At 39.3% G+C, this 15,490-nt stretch overlaps 2 long non-coding RNA genes across 3 annotated transcripts in view; one reads left to right on the top strand and one right to left on the bottom strand.

Moving 5' to 3' along the window:
- The window catches only part of LOC125386162, a 36,117-nt gene extending 20,922 nt beyond the window's left edge, over window positions 1–15,195 (bottom strand). The window contains exons 1-2 of the long non-coding RNA XR_007226059.1: window positions 14,636–15,195; window positions 2,693–2,802 (exon numbers count right to left, since the gene is read on the bottom strand). This is a non-coding gene — a long non-coding RNA (uncharacterized LOC125386162). The remainder of the gene's footprint in view (window positions 1–2,692; window positions 2,803–14,635) is intronic.
- Window positions 3,297–11,996, top strand: LOC125386161. 2 transcript variants are annotated; one of them, XR_007226057.1, is made up of 5 exons: window positions 3,297–4,202; window positions 4,329–4,547; window positions 4,632–10,236; window positions 10,549–10,649; window positions 10,965–11,996. It is a non-coding gene; the product is annotated as an uncharacterized LOC125386161 (long non-coding RNA). The 2 variants fall into 2 exon arrangements; XR_007226058.1 differs by having other exon boundaries at window positions 4,632–10,305.
- Window positions 15,196–15,490: the final 295 nt, after the last annotated feature.

Below are 15,490 nucleotides of genomic sequence, written 5' to 3'. Positions count from 1 at the left end.
TAAATCAATCTTTTCAGATGCAAACTTCATCTTTTTTAAATGCAATTTTTCTATCATAAGTTTAGTCTACGTTTCTCAACTTTAACATTGCCTGCATCTTGAACAAATCTTCGTTTAATTATATTAACAATCTAAGATCGATAATATACGAAAAGAGATAAATACGAAAGAAGCAAAGATCGATCGTTCATTATTCCAAGTTTTCACTCTTCAAATACAATTTACTCGTAGCCACATCAAGTTTAAGAGAATAAAGTATAATCCTATAAGAGCATTCTATCATACGAAAGAGGATTTCGCAGGTAGTCTAGCTAGATGCTTTAAAACTATTGCAAGTGGGGCCCTATGCACCATCTGCGCCGCTGCAGTTCCCAATGCATACTGAACGAAGGTACCTGAGTATCGCCGCCGAGGTGCTGCCACCTGAAGGAGAATATCGTAGGTTCTCCTGTATTAAACCGGTGTTGGGGGGACTCCTTTCATGGTCCTGACACCCGACGAGGACCCGAAATTCGTATCTCTACCACCGCCGAGCTAGGCCGAAAACGTGGGTCGACAAGAACCTGCTGCCTCCTGGTGATGGATCCTCGAACACTGTGAGGCCCTTGTACCTTCGAAAGTCGTGCCCTTTTCGCCTGGCAAGGATCACAGAGGGCGTCTGCAATTCGAATGGGCGTCTACCATTCTCCTGAATCGTAATCACAAAATCCCTAATCACAAAAGAATACACGTGGAGAGTGGAACGGAAGAAGTCATGGATTGGAAATTATCAAGCAACGAGGAGAATCTAATCTCGAGACTTTGATAACTGATTATCGTTGTCGACTTTCTCCCGTAATCAACTATGAGTAATTTTCCAGAGAGTCGAGCCACGCTTCCAGATCGGAAAATTCTTTGGATTGATATTTAGAAACGTCATCGAAGACATTATGTTGTATCGAACGGTGAAAGGTTTCCAAGAGGCTATATTTATCGTCTCCTCGTTATGCTATTATTTGCTATTATTGTACAGATTGTATATAAACTTTTTTGTTGTTAAATAGTAAAATATTTCGTATTCGAGATTAGAGTGTTTAATATCGATGTCTAAACATAATTTATGCTATTGATGATGCAGTTTCGAAAGCAGGAAGTGACTAGAGGAAATTTTGGACCGTTGCCTAGGCGTCTGGATTTTACAAGAAACCACGATGCCGGTGCATTACCATAATGCACCTCTGGCTGGCCGGTGGCGTCTCTGGCACCGCAATTTACGGCGCAGAAGTAGCGGCACACGCAATATCACGTTGAATGACAAGTTGCGCGGTAGCACCTTATCATTTTCGATCGCAAACCCGGCGCTAGGGTCAAAGTAAATAACGCTTCCAGTTGTGCTATACTTTTCGTGGTAACGAACGAGGAAATGTATACATATAAATAGAAGAGCATAAAGTATTTTCAATCTGGTTGATGAGTTTCAATGGCAACTCGTGACCGTTCGATGATTTCCTTTCGAACGTACAGTTGGAGGGAGGTATATACGAGTACATAGTTGGGTTTTAAAATAGACTAAGTGTTGAAATTGATGTAATTGAGAGTTGGAATTGCAGTTCGAGGCATATAAAAGGGAATAAGAAACTTGAGCATCGTTTAACGCAGTATGATTTAATTTACAGTTGTCTGTTCCTTCGTAGTAGATTTAAAGAAAATTTTGTATATATTAGCTGATTGAATCTGTTATTCATTTGAAGCTTAAATAACTTAAATGCAATTGAAAATACATACAAGACAAAGTTAATCGCATACATTATATAAAAATGTTAAATTTCATTTTATAAATGATCTTTGAAAATTATTTCAATGTTTGATCCTATATGGTATGCTGATATATATGATTATCCCAATGGATGTCACCACTTAATATTTTACTTTACAACTCCGGCACATTCATTGCACCAATTGTACATACTTAACAGTGCTGTTCTAAGTATATACGTATATCGTATGGTTTCTAGGTACAAAAGTGCCCATCTTACACTAGCTGACATGTTGCATAAGTAACAGACACGGGAGCTAGAATTCCTAGTTATCTACGCGTCGACGAGTTGGTTATCTTTTGTTACGTAAAATCTCCGACAAACAGGTCTCACGAGATACCGACGTCTGACCGGATTCTCATCTCTAACCTCTCACGTACGATTTCCATGGCGACAATGCTACGAGAAGGATCATTTCTTCGCGTCGAAACGTGGCCATAATTGCCAGCTCACAACTTGAACCAGTCCTCCGTTCGGGGAAACGTTCTTTTATTTATTAGCCCCGACCCTGGAGTTTGCCTCTAATGGTCATTAGGATGATAATCGAGTCGCATAATTTCACCGGGTAATTTAATTAAATCACATGATTTTTCGCGTCGTCGAATCGTTATCTGCGGATCCCTATTACTACAGACAAGAAAAGAATCTCTATTCGGAGAAAAGAGAAATTTTTGTCTCCTTTTCTATCTTTTTTTTAGTCTTTTGTTTCTAATTGAATGAACCGCGCGACTTTCGGGTTGCCACTAAAATTAGAATGACAAGGCATAACAGATAAAAAGACTGTTCGTACAAAGAGACGACGCAACCTTCGAGTCGCGTGACACGATACAAGCTACGTGGTAATGATAATTATTCAAACGATTGATACATAAATTATAGAACTTTGTTTAATTTACCTTTCCGTTTTTGTGCTTCCGCAACTCGCCGATGAGATTTGATGCTTTGGTATGGATCGATAGAAGTGGACAGTTATCAGAAAATATTCTTTGCTTAGTATGCCAAGCTCCTGAAATAAAAACGAAGAAGATGAAAATGTAAACTACGGGTTTTTGTTAACTTTTAAGCAACTTGTGTTACATGATTTTACGTAAATCCATTAAGCTATAAAACCACGTGTAAAAGTTCATAGGTCACGGCAATGGAATTTTTTTAGGTTCATGTATGTGCTTATAAACACCACGAATCGAAATGACTAACCGTTTTCTGCAGTGCTGCAGTTTGAACTTCCATTTTATCACCACAATATAATAAAAAGTTTTAGAAGAATCGGTAATTGAATACTTTCAAGTATAAAAATCTCTTAATAAAAACAGACAGAAAATAATACTATTATCATTATGCTAAACAAAAGATAATAATTTTCGCAACATACTATATCCAACAAATAAAACCATTAAATAATCTGATAAATTACATATCTAAGGTAAAATATAATCGCTTCTGTAATTAAATACTAATATAATATTTCCCTGGAAAACATGAATCACAGCTTCAATCTTCCAAAAATATTTTCAAGAACATCGGCGCAAATTAGGAATTATTCGTTCAAAGGACGAAACTAGTGATTAGGATCATGACGTAAGAGCAATTGTTCAAGCCTTCTTCCAAGCAGGTTCTCGAACCGAGCCTTGAGAAAAAAGACGAAGAATGGGAACTCATTGTCAGTCGTTTGCATGGCAGACAACGTTAATTATTTCGTGTCTGTGCAGGTCCGTGAAAATGCGACCACAGGAGCCACTAGGAATTCCTCTTTTGTTGGTCAATCAGCTGATTCCTAGAACGGCTAGAACCGAGTGAGAGCGTCTAGTAAAGTTCCGAAGCGACTTGGCTCGTTGTACGGTCGCGGTCGCGTGGTTTCAAGGACAAGGCAAGGTTGACACGCGCCGCCACTCGCGAACAGCAAGTGGGGGGTCTGGCTTCGTTTCATTCCCTCCACGTTTGCTTTTCTCTCCCGTTTCAGCATCGCTCTATGCCTCGGTGCCTTGCTCTCTATCCCCCACACGCTTCCGCGCCGCGGTTGGTGACTGCCTTCGCTCGCAGACCTCGTCGTCAATCTCTTACTGATAAGTGCTATCCGGTGACACGCTGCTGGAGCGAACGATGATTATCTGTCCTCGTAGAAAAACGCTGCTGCGAACGCTTCTACCTCCTCTATCTTTCTCGTTCTGGTTTCGTTTGCTGGAATCTTGCTCGAAATCGTGGCAGATTCACGTTGTAGCGCATTCAACGGGAATTTGTTGCAATGGATCGACAAAGAGATTAAGTCGTAGTCTCTTAAATTAGCCTACTATTAAATTAGGTTAAAAGTTTATGTCCTTTTATCTATGGTTAGTCCCTCCCTTAAATAGGGGGAGAATGATACGTACATTTTTGAATCTCGAAGTTGATGAAGATGCTTTGGAGTACGTAAGTAATTGGAATTTGGTGGTGTAAAATTAGAAAATTTGATAGAACGTAATATTTGATTCTTTAAAGTCGTATTATAGATTCTTCGGAATTTAGATTGTAATAGAAAAGTGAATTTTATTTTAGAATCTTGACGCTGAATAAAATGCTTTGGGGTAAATATGTTCCCGGGGTACAAATATAAAAAGACATAAATATAAAATTGGAAATAACGTTGAAAAAGTCTTTAAACAATCGTAAGATAGTATTCTTGAAACGTATTAATATTCTTAAGACATATTGGTATTCTTAACACTTGTATTATCAGCATTCGTTCTTTTTCAAGAGACTCTAGAGACGAACAAGGTAATCAAGTAATCTTCATATATTTACTATGTTCTGATATTGTTAACATCTGCGTTAAGTAACAGTACACAAAACATTCTACAGATTTCATCATGCCAAAGGAGCCTGTATAATCCAAGGGAAGCAAAAACTTGTCCCGCGTCAGTTAAACGCGACGCGTCGCCTGTCTAATAGTCTGACCGGCGACGTCCTATTCTACTTAGACCGCGAACGAGACACGCATCGCTATGAGCGGGAATAAATCAGAATGAGTGTTCGAGCGCCATAAGCACGATGCCAGAAAGGGCCACGAACCTATCGAAGGGACGAAGGTACACCGTCCAAGATTAGTCGTTTGTCTCGCGTCTCACGTACAGGATCGTCTTCCAAGTTTTTTCTAAGGCGCCGTTTATCGTGCTGCCGTTCGCGAAACGCGGCCCTTTGCTCGCGAGGCAGAAGAAGCCGGGCATTTTCGTGCGTTCCACGTGCCACAGAAATGGTCGTTCGGGTTTCTTTTGCCTCTGGACTTTTGGCCAGCGCGCATTTACCGATGTTCACCATGAAGATCAACCGACTGACGGTGAACACAACTGCCTTGCGCTCGATGACTGTCAGACGCGAATTCATTGGTAAGAAATCGATGGATTTTATACCGCTCGATACTTCTGAACGTGTGTTTTCGTAGAACAGACAAGTTAAAGTATGTTGTGAGTGTGTCATCGATTAATCGACCTCTGCTTTCAATTTAGTTTTTGCCGACAGACCTGTTTTTGAGCTCGTGGAATTTTTTGAACATTCTTCTACTTTCCTACTTCTTCTTGTATTTTAGAGGACTAGCAGATTTTAAGGATCACTAACCGATTGTTAGATATATCGTCGTATACTTTCAGTAATAAATGGACTATGAATTTTGATGCATTTATGGAATATATAGAAGTATATAAGATATGTAAAATATAGTATCTGCTATAATACTTGGCAAGTGAAACAAATCTCTGACTAGATCTTGCTCTTTTAGTTGCGTTCATAAAAATATAAATTCACATTAACATCCGTAGTATAGTAAACTGTAGGTCCCATGTAAAGCTTTATTTCAAGTGCATTGGAATTTGATTTGAATTGAAATCTGCTCGTTGACAATACGATTACCATGATTTTCTTGAATTCCGATTTATTGTCGAGATTCCACTTTTACAATTTCACGTTACCTGTAGAGAATCAATTATTCTCTGGAGATTTTACCTATAAAAACAGCACTCGAAAGTCATTTGCCGTTAAAGTACCTGACATATGCGTCTATTTTTCCACCTCTCGAAATATTATATCTATTTCTCGACGACTTAACTTCATATTTCATGAAAAATGACGGTAGAAAAACCAGCAGAGATGTTGGAACAAAAGTCATTCGAGGAAGGAAATAACCTCCTTAAAAACTCCAAGCTCATGCTGACGCGACGAAACAATTCAAGGACCGAACAAGCAACAATATCTCGACAATTAATGGAGCAATTAATCGAAAAAACCATCGACACGACTTTCGACAAGGCGTTTCGAAATGCAAGCATCGAGTCGAATCACGGCACGCCGATATTCAATGCATGCGCAATACGCAACCGGGGCCGTAGTCTATCGATGTTTCCCTTCTCTGAATGGTGGTTTTGTATTTCGAGAATGTTAATATGACGAAGCGTCTGCTAACGGCTGCCAGACGCTGAATAATCAAACGGAATACCTAAGCGGCTCGAATTTCTTCGCTCTTTGGAAGCGAACGATGTTTATTTCGAGGAACGATGGTGCTGGCAAGTTTTCGATATGTGTCAGCAGTCTCAGCCTGCGAATCGACGAATCCGCACATTTTTTACCGATCTCGTGCAAAATCAATTTCCTTCTTTTTTATTTATTTCTGTTGAGACGTAAGAATAAAATCGGAATTGTAAACTGAGATTTCTAGGCAGTCGACCAACACCGATGACGGTGGTTCTGAAATTTCAGACGCACCCCCAATAAAATCGCGAACTGTTGCTCCGTCGCGAGATCCCTTCGGATCTTCTAGCAAAGATCAATCATTTAAGTAGGTAATCGTAGATGCGGATTGACAACACCAACGAAAACGCAATTATCGAAAATTATTTTGCACGCTTATTGTTAGTACTCTATGCGAATCACCTGGAAGCCAGCCATCCATGAAACAATGAGAACGATTCGAGTCCGCTGTCTACAAAATACACGCACAACGCACAAAGAGTACAGAACGTATTTGTAAGAATCATTCTTGATATCACTCGCGGCTGCAGTTTGCGAAAATGACATACGGAATCCGAAAGACAGACATTATGACCCATATTGAAGAACTCGCGCGAAGAACATTGAACAAAACACACAACAATACACTAAGCAACAAAATAGCAAGATACAATCGTAACGAATTCCTATTCAAAATTAGAAAGAACACCTATCCCACAGTTTATCATTCAGAAACCTAATGCCACTTGATTTCATTCAGACGCGTACAGGTTTTTGGAAATATTTCCTGTCCACACACATTGAAGCTCAAGAAGCCAATACTAATTGTCAATAAATCTCCACCTACACTTGCAGATTTTAAGCGCGTAATAAGGCGAACTTTAACTGTCTAAGGCATCGCATCAAACATACCCAGACGAAAGAAAAAGAAAGGAAAGACACTTAGTATTGTCAACGCAATTGTGTAACATACAACTCAATTCTTGTCCAACTCGGCTAAACCTACTCGCTCGAAATTGTAATTTATAATAATTCGAGTTGTGAGCGAATACGTGATATCTTCCCAATCGCGACGAAAAACGCGGTATACGACGATTTTCTTCGACAGATCGACCGAAATTGTACCGCGTTTGTGTTCTTTGATCTTATTATTTTATATTTTGATCGATACGTCCGGTCGACGAGAAGCGAGGATGTTGAAAGGTTCGTAGAGGTTCGATTGCGAAACGAACAAACCGATTTCTTGGATTCAACGCGGAACATATTGTCCCGCTATTCTTAGAACGGATCAAGCTTACTTACAGCGTTGTCCGTCTAGATTTACATAGGTTGGCCCGTGGCACACTAACACCATGAGCATACACGTCAAATCGTATCGATCTACGCCAGTCACGACCGACCATTGTTCCTGTAAGCTCTTTCGCGGCTGACACTTCGTTCGGAAACCTTGCTCGCTTGCGTGTAATCCGGTATTTACATATTCCCAAATGCTTGCACGAGTTGCGGATCACGGCTGAACTCTGCACACCGTCCTGGCATCTCGCTCCTTTCTTTGAAATTGGTTTAACTTACAAGAGCAGCTTTGGAGATGCACAATATCGCTTATTGATGGTACGAGCATTTTCGCGAGTTAAGAACCAGAGAGTTCCAATCTGCGCATAATAATAGATCGAGATGCACATTCACCGCGAAAGAAATATAAAAAATGATCTTCCATTTTCTCACTTTTTTCTTTCTTCTTTTCAACGAAAGCGAACAATTATTTAGAAGCTTACAAAACAATTATTTACCAAACGTAATTGTTACAATTACAAATAGACTCTAAGAAACAATGGTACAATATTATTTTTATAATTTCTTATTTTTTACACTTGAAATCTTCCTTTCACGTTTCTAATGATTTTCTAATACAAACTGATTTATTTTCTATCGTGACGCTCTTGAAATACACCTGAGAAATTTGAAATATGAAATACGAAGTACGGAACAAACGAAATACTCCTCAAATTCCTGTGAAATTCAATTCCACATCCCTACCCCATCAAAACGTGCATCCAGAACGAGTCAGAACACGTGACCAGTTACAGCCCCGGGGCGATATAATTCCCGTGTTGGCATAGAAGTACGTAGCTCGCGTGGGATTGGATAAGGGCACGAAGCACGGCCAATTTGGGTTAATAACGCTCCTCGGTTAAATCTACTACAAGAAAGACAGAACACCGTCGACACGTTTTCTCAGTCGCGTTCTTCATCCTCGGGTTACGACTATTACGGTGCGCAGTATAGTGTAGAGTTTATATCATGACTCTCCCTACGCTTTCGTAAAATTTAGTAATATCTTTTTCTCTCTTGAAGTTTCTTACAATGGATTCTTTCGTGAAGAAGGCAACTTTATTAATTGCATTGGGCTATTAATGTATTTTATATACGTATACGAAACTTTTATATATGAAACTGTTTGAGGCTAATTATTAGTTGTTAAATCTGATTAACAATAATTTAGTAAAATAAAAGTGTAAATAAGCATTCGTTCACCGTCTAACGATCGAACATTTGCACCTGAATGTTGCATTTTATTATTGTATTTAAAAGAGTACAAGATGATTATCAAAATGGAGGTCTCTCAGCCGAGTTACTTACAATTAGCTAGTGTTTGGAATGCTGCGTGTGGAATGATTCGTGAAACAACGAATTAGAAGTTTCTCACTTCAAGTGACCATAGCTTGCGAATTGAATGCATGGAGTGCAAGAAATCGAATCCTATTCTGTAAAGGAAAATAGATATTTGTATAGCATGTAAAAACATATTGGACAAATTGTTAATTAATAACCAGACAAAAGATACATATGTATTCTTGGCTTAAGGCTTCAGAAATCTGCAAAATGCATATAACATGTAAGAATATACAAAACATTCAAAGTAGAAAACTTGTTGTTGTGTCGTACCTACATCTTTATAAAGATATAAAATTGCATAAACATTCGCATAAATTGTTATCAATTTGTATTAACAAAACGCGACAAGTTATTACATTATAACTTACTTCCAAGACAAAATGGAATATAATAAATACGAAGAACCATCGTTATATTTTATTCTTTTCTTCGGACGATACTTTCTCAATCAAATCATCATTGGCGACAAAGTATACGATATATGATATTTTCTTACAATTTTAGGCTGGAAACGGTACAGATTTGGCACTTTTTAACCACGCCCCTCCCCTACAAATCCATAAACATCCGCCACGTAAGGTACGTAAAGGTACTCGTTTACTCTAGAGTTAAACAATCGTGAGTTGCTCTCGAGGGTGTTTCTCGCAAGTGGATACCGCTTTGAGAGCGATTCTCATTCTCTATCCTATCTGATAGTGACTCGAATAGTCGTGTTTCTCAACGCAGTGTTCACTTACGAGAAATACTCTCGAGAGCACCTCGCGATAGTTTTACTCTTGAGTGGACGCGTACCTCGACGATTACCCTCTCGGTCCACCTTAGATAGGAGAGAGGCGGAAAGCAACGAGCGAGCGTGCGCTCGCGTGGCCGTGTGTGGGTCGAGAAACCGGAGTTATTTATGAAGTGTACCACGGGGAGAGGCACGACCGTGGGGCCGCCTATCTGATGCTCTTATTTCGTTGTTTGCTCCCAAGCGCGTAATACCGAGCTAGAAAAGCGCGACACGTGCGCTTGCTGCCCGTGCGTCGCACGTCTTCCTCTCCGCCGTGTGTTCCGCTGATACGCCACGTGGGTGAGCGTGTAGAAACCCGATGGAGAGTTAGACTCTCCAGTTAGGTATAGTCGTGTCGAGGGAATCGTCGCGAACAATGTGAGCCTATTCCAGGTTCGGGTGTTCCTAAGCGACCCCGAGATTCCGACGTGACACTGACCAGCTACGTGATGAATTTCAACGCTGCCTTCGCTTCGAACCCTGTTTCTCGTGCCATTAATGAGCCAGTCAATTCTTTGTGTGAGTGCGCTTCTAGTTCGCTTTGGGATTCAGAGGTAGAGAGGTTGATGGATTTAGTGGTTTCTAGTGGTAAATTTTAAAAACTATGGTAACTCGTTATAACCAGTAGATTACGGATTGTTATGCATTTATGCAAAATTTACAAATGCACAAATGTATAGAATGCACATAATATGTAAAAATATATAAAATATGCAAGGTATAAGAAGATATTTCTACTTAAGTTCTATTTTTAAGTGTGTTCATAAAAATGTAAGTTTGTAGAAAAATTCGCAGTCTAATATTAGTTTACTGATAAAATTTTAATTGCAGAGGTGTGGTTCTATCTGGGTTAGAGTTTGAGCGCACATTTCCAGTAATTTGGCGGTGTTTGGAGTTGTGAGGAATTTTGCAAGCTCCGAAAAATTTTTCAGGTAATTTTGGTCATTGAATTTATAATTAATAATTTGAATCGTGAGTTAATTGGTAATATGTAAGTGTGCGTGTGTTACTTAACTTGTTAGTCCGTTTTTGTTCGATTTAAAATTTATATACGATGTTTTTGATGGTTTTCTGGAATTAGAAATGAATCTCGGAAACTTTGAAAATTCTTTGAAACAGTTTTCCAAAGTAATTTATTCTTTCGGTCATTTCCGATTTTTCAATTATATTCTTCTAAAAGAATATCCTTAACGTAGACAAAATATAAAAAAAAACGTCGTATTGGTATGCATGATTTTTCATTTCAGTTTCATATTAAACATTACCTCGAAACGTCAGAAATTCTTTTTCTTTGCTAAAATGAGAACGAGATTGAAATACAAAGATTTGAGGATCGCAGCAGGGTTAAAATTCTTCGACCAAACAAGGAAAAAAATTCACGACTAACTCGTCATTCTTTCCATCAAACGTTCGTCCGTTCGCCATAATTACCCATAATTACCATCTATCAGAACGTGACGTCTGCATTAAGCTGCTGTCAATGGCAATTAAAAGTCTTTGGAAGCGAGGCTATCAACGAGACGATTATTCATCGGCCTTCGAAAGCGGTTACTTATCCGAAACAATTCACAGTATACTACACAGAAACAAGAAATTCGAGCTCTGTTCGATTCTGAAATCGCGTGTATCATGCCACTAGTAAGATACGCAGAGATGAACACACGAAGCGAAACGTGGCGAATACGAGAGCCAAATAAGCCGAAAGCACGCCATTAGCGTATGTAAATATCTCGTTCGGACAGGAATCAATTACCTTGGTCGTCCTCCTGCGATCCTTGCGCCGTTCCATGCATAGCAATGAAGTCAGAAGATGAGGAACCAACGGAAAGCACCGGTCAAACGATGGACAGGAAAACCACTTAAAGCGTAATTGCGCGTAAAACGTTCGATAATTCCGCGAACTATAGCGGAGGTGTGAACGCGAGGATTTTAATTTACCAGCCTTTAAATTTCACGTAATCGTTGTTGACAGTTAATTCGATGGAAGTATTTTGCCGAATGCATTTTGGTACAGACAACGAATGATGAGTAGGCTGTGAATGATTCTGGATTTACATAGGTTAGATATTGCGACAAGTGTAGATAAATACGTGAACATGCGTCATCCCAGGCCATAAATCTTAGGACATGTACAAATAATTGTACGTTCAAATTAAACGTCCTCCACTGTTTTTATTTTCTAATCATTTTATCGTAAATGTATAATTTCACTCGCATCGCGTGTGCCTTATAACGCAGAGTATTAAATAATACAACATTTGTTAATGTTTTTCACTGAACGTAAGGAATATATCCGAATCCTCAACTTCCTAAAATAATCCCTCCTCAGAAACTTAAATAAAAAGAAAACGTTCGCCGAAGCCCGTCATTATCCAATTTTACTATCTCAATCGTAGAAACGAAACTTTCGGCATTAAACGAACGCAGTAGCCTTTATTTAATAAAATGTTGGAATTGTAAGCACCGCGGTTGGAAAGCGCGTGCAGGCAACAGTGGCGATAAACGAAATCGCTGCGTAAAAGTTATCGGTTTGGAGGGAGTCAGCGTTTCAAGGTGAGCCATTTACGACGTAGAAACGAAAGTTTTATCACTTTTCGTCAGAGTGCACCGTCGGAGATCTTGATTAACTGGCGGACAAGGGAGGATTTTACGAGGTTTAGCCGGACGATCGAAATTCAACTCGGTAGTCCGTGGATGATGCTTATTGGACCAGGTGCGAATTATGCTTGGAAATTGCCTTCAGAACCGCGCCGTCCTCTCCCCACGGCCGCGAAATTTGCGACGCTTTTACGATCCATTAAGCAGCTACCGAGTTATTTATTCTTTGCTACGGACGAGTACTGGCTAGCCACGAACGAGAGCTACGAAAATATTCTGCAAGCCGCGGGGAAAATTCAACAACCCTTCTTCCACTCGATCTTCCGAGAAAGTCTTTGAAATCGGTCTACGCTTCTTTGTCTTTGAAATCGGTTTTGCTTCTTCGCTAAGAGGAATGACGCTGAGGGTTGTAACGTTTCTGACTGCTTTAGTGGGAAAAGATTAGGCTTCTTGGTAGGAGATTATAATCTTTTATTTTAGTCTTCTTAGGTAAATTTACAGCTATTCTTTTTAGTGAAAAATATTATTTGGATATTCGACTAGAGTTTGTTATTTTTTATCTTTTGTTTTCTATTACACTGATGTGTCATAAATTAAACTACATCCTTAGAGAGAATTTCTGAAATCTAACAATGATTGCCTGGTTCTTTGCCGAGAGACACGACGCAAAGCATTGCAATATTTTTGACAGTTTTAGAACGGAAATTGTTTAAACGTATTATCGTTATTGTATTCTTACAATACAGTATATCTCGAAGAGTACAAATAACTTGAGATTTTTATAGCACCACTGCGTCACGTGTAATTTTTAGACGACAGTTTAAAAATAATGAAACAGTCTTTCTATTCAGAACTAAAAACTATGTTTTGTCCGAGAAAATCATAGCTTTTCACTGAAACGCGAGACTCCATTCCGAAAAGCAATTTATATCTCGAATACAACGACCCTGACACGTTATTTTTCGAGCGAGGAAAAAACGCGTTCTTGTGAGGTATTCTCGAGAACAGTTCCCTTTCTCTTAGCCTTTATTATTTTTTTCTTCCCTGCGTCGTGGACCGAAGGTTGTACAGCGTACAGCGCTCCAGAAAATGCACTGGAACAGGAGCATAATAATTGTATTGATTACCCTTGCTCGCGAGAACGACTCGCGTTCCACTGGGTGTAACAATTTCGTTGCGTTCCATAATCATTCCTTTCGCGCAATAACTGCGTTGGTAGAAACCGATACCCATGATTAAATGTAAAATTAACATTCTTTAGAGTCGCATTTCGAATACCGGTAGAATGTCCGCTCGCAAAACATTCTCACTGGTGTCGAGACTTTATTCATTCTGTGTGACCAATGAAGTAAAATTCTGTCTCGAATATTTTTCGGTAGTGTGATACATTGGTATGGAAATATTCTTTGTGTATTTAGTGAGAAATAATTTTCAGCTACGATTTTTATTAATATTTCGCAGAGTCTTCGTAGGTCATTAATAACTGGAATATGAGAAATGATAATAAGAAAGATTAAGAAAAGAAGCGTCGAAGAAAATTCACTTGCCCAGAAAACTACGAATAATATTCTAGGTAGAATTAATTCTATCCTAATCCTTCATAAATTTATTTCAACCTATTCACATTGATTTCAAAATCATAAGACTAAACCTATTCAATACTCGATCACTACAGGAATACACGTTTTCATATTACGATATCCAAGAACTAGAAGCAAACGAATTTTTATAATATTGATACTCAATCGCTAGAAAAATACACAATTTTCAATACTCAGTTAACGAAAGACTACATATTTTCATATTACTAATTAGTATTAATAAGTTCACTAAAAGATCAAATTAAACTAACCAAAACCTTGTACAAATCTGCACCTTCCAACTTCCTAAAAGAGACGAATCAATCCTAATAGATAGACCATTCTAAGAAATATCGAGCTCCTGGAAATTTCTACGAAATCGTAGAGCAAACTCGTGAGAGTCTAACCAACGCGTTCGAGTTGAAAGCAAAAGGCAATAAACGAAACGTTGGCGAAAACATCAAAAGGAGCGATACGATAGATGTAGCGCGCGGGTTCTACATCCGATTCCGATCGTTGGACCTTCGATCTTTCTGCGTTAAAGGCTCCCGCCCGGTCCGCATGTCAATCTCTCGGTTCTCTCCCCTATCTGTGGATTGATCCACGTTCGTTCTCCTTCCCATTGCGAAGGCTTTCACGAACGCTAATCCACGACTCACGGTCCAGCAAGATCGATTCCAGCCAAGGAGGACGCAGCACGAAATACGATCGCAAAGATCGCGCTCTCGGGTACTACATACCTACTTTTGGAGAACAACAGGAACGAGCTCGTAGCGGTGCAAGATAAACATCGGATCAGAGGATGTCACGATACAGAGAGGCAGCCCTCGTCTCTCGCTAACGTCCGTCAATCACGCGGCGGATTCGACGACAAACATGCAACGCAAGAAGCTGTCCTCTCCTTCCATTTCTCCTGGCCCCGTTCCACCACCCTTTGCCAACCCCAGACGATCCACGGACGTACCTACAAACAGACGATTACGAGGGAAACATTCGGAATACATTCCCGCGTAGCGGCGGTCCGCTTGTTCTTCGAATCCCCTCCAACGAGAGCAGCGCGTGGCCCGCTCTTCCGATGACTCAGCTTCGGATATTTTCACTCTGAACACGGTGAGAATCCATTCCACAGAGCCATTTTGATTTTGTTCAGGTGGCTTTCAGAGATTTTTAAACTGTTAACACGTTAATTGTCGTGTGAATTTTATATACCTATGTCTTGCCCTGGGACTCGCAATAGATTGAAATGTACCTACTGCATTGAAACATTTAATTTTCGCAGAATATTTGCATTTGCACACCTTTTCTCTGGCAATGTTATCTATGACATTCACATTGTCGAACATTTTTTAATCCACTCAATTTATCTTGATTTAATCATCCTAAAAAGTTTAGTAACGTGGGTCCACCAATGGTCACTGGTAACAGTCAACATGTTAAGGTTTAGTTAAGTTAATTAGGTGCAACATTTCATTTGTAATTTTTTAGTACTTAAATCACTTTAGAATTATCAAATTCTATCAAATTCACATTGTACTTTTAAAAATGAATTTCAAGAATTTGGTCAATATCTTTTTCAGTAATCCTTCTTTCTCCAT

This window comes from Bombus terrestris, chromosome 13, assembly GCF_910591885.1.
Source record: "Bombus terrestris chromosome 13, iyBomTerr1.2, whole genome shotgun sequence".
NCBI classification, from domain to species: Eukaryota; Metazoa; Arthropoda; class Insecta; order Hymenoptera; family Apidae; genus Bombus; species Bombus terrestris.
The sequence above is the reverse complement of the archived record's forward strand: the minus strand, read 5'-3'. Positions and strand labels throughout refer to the sequence as shown.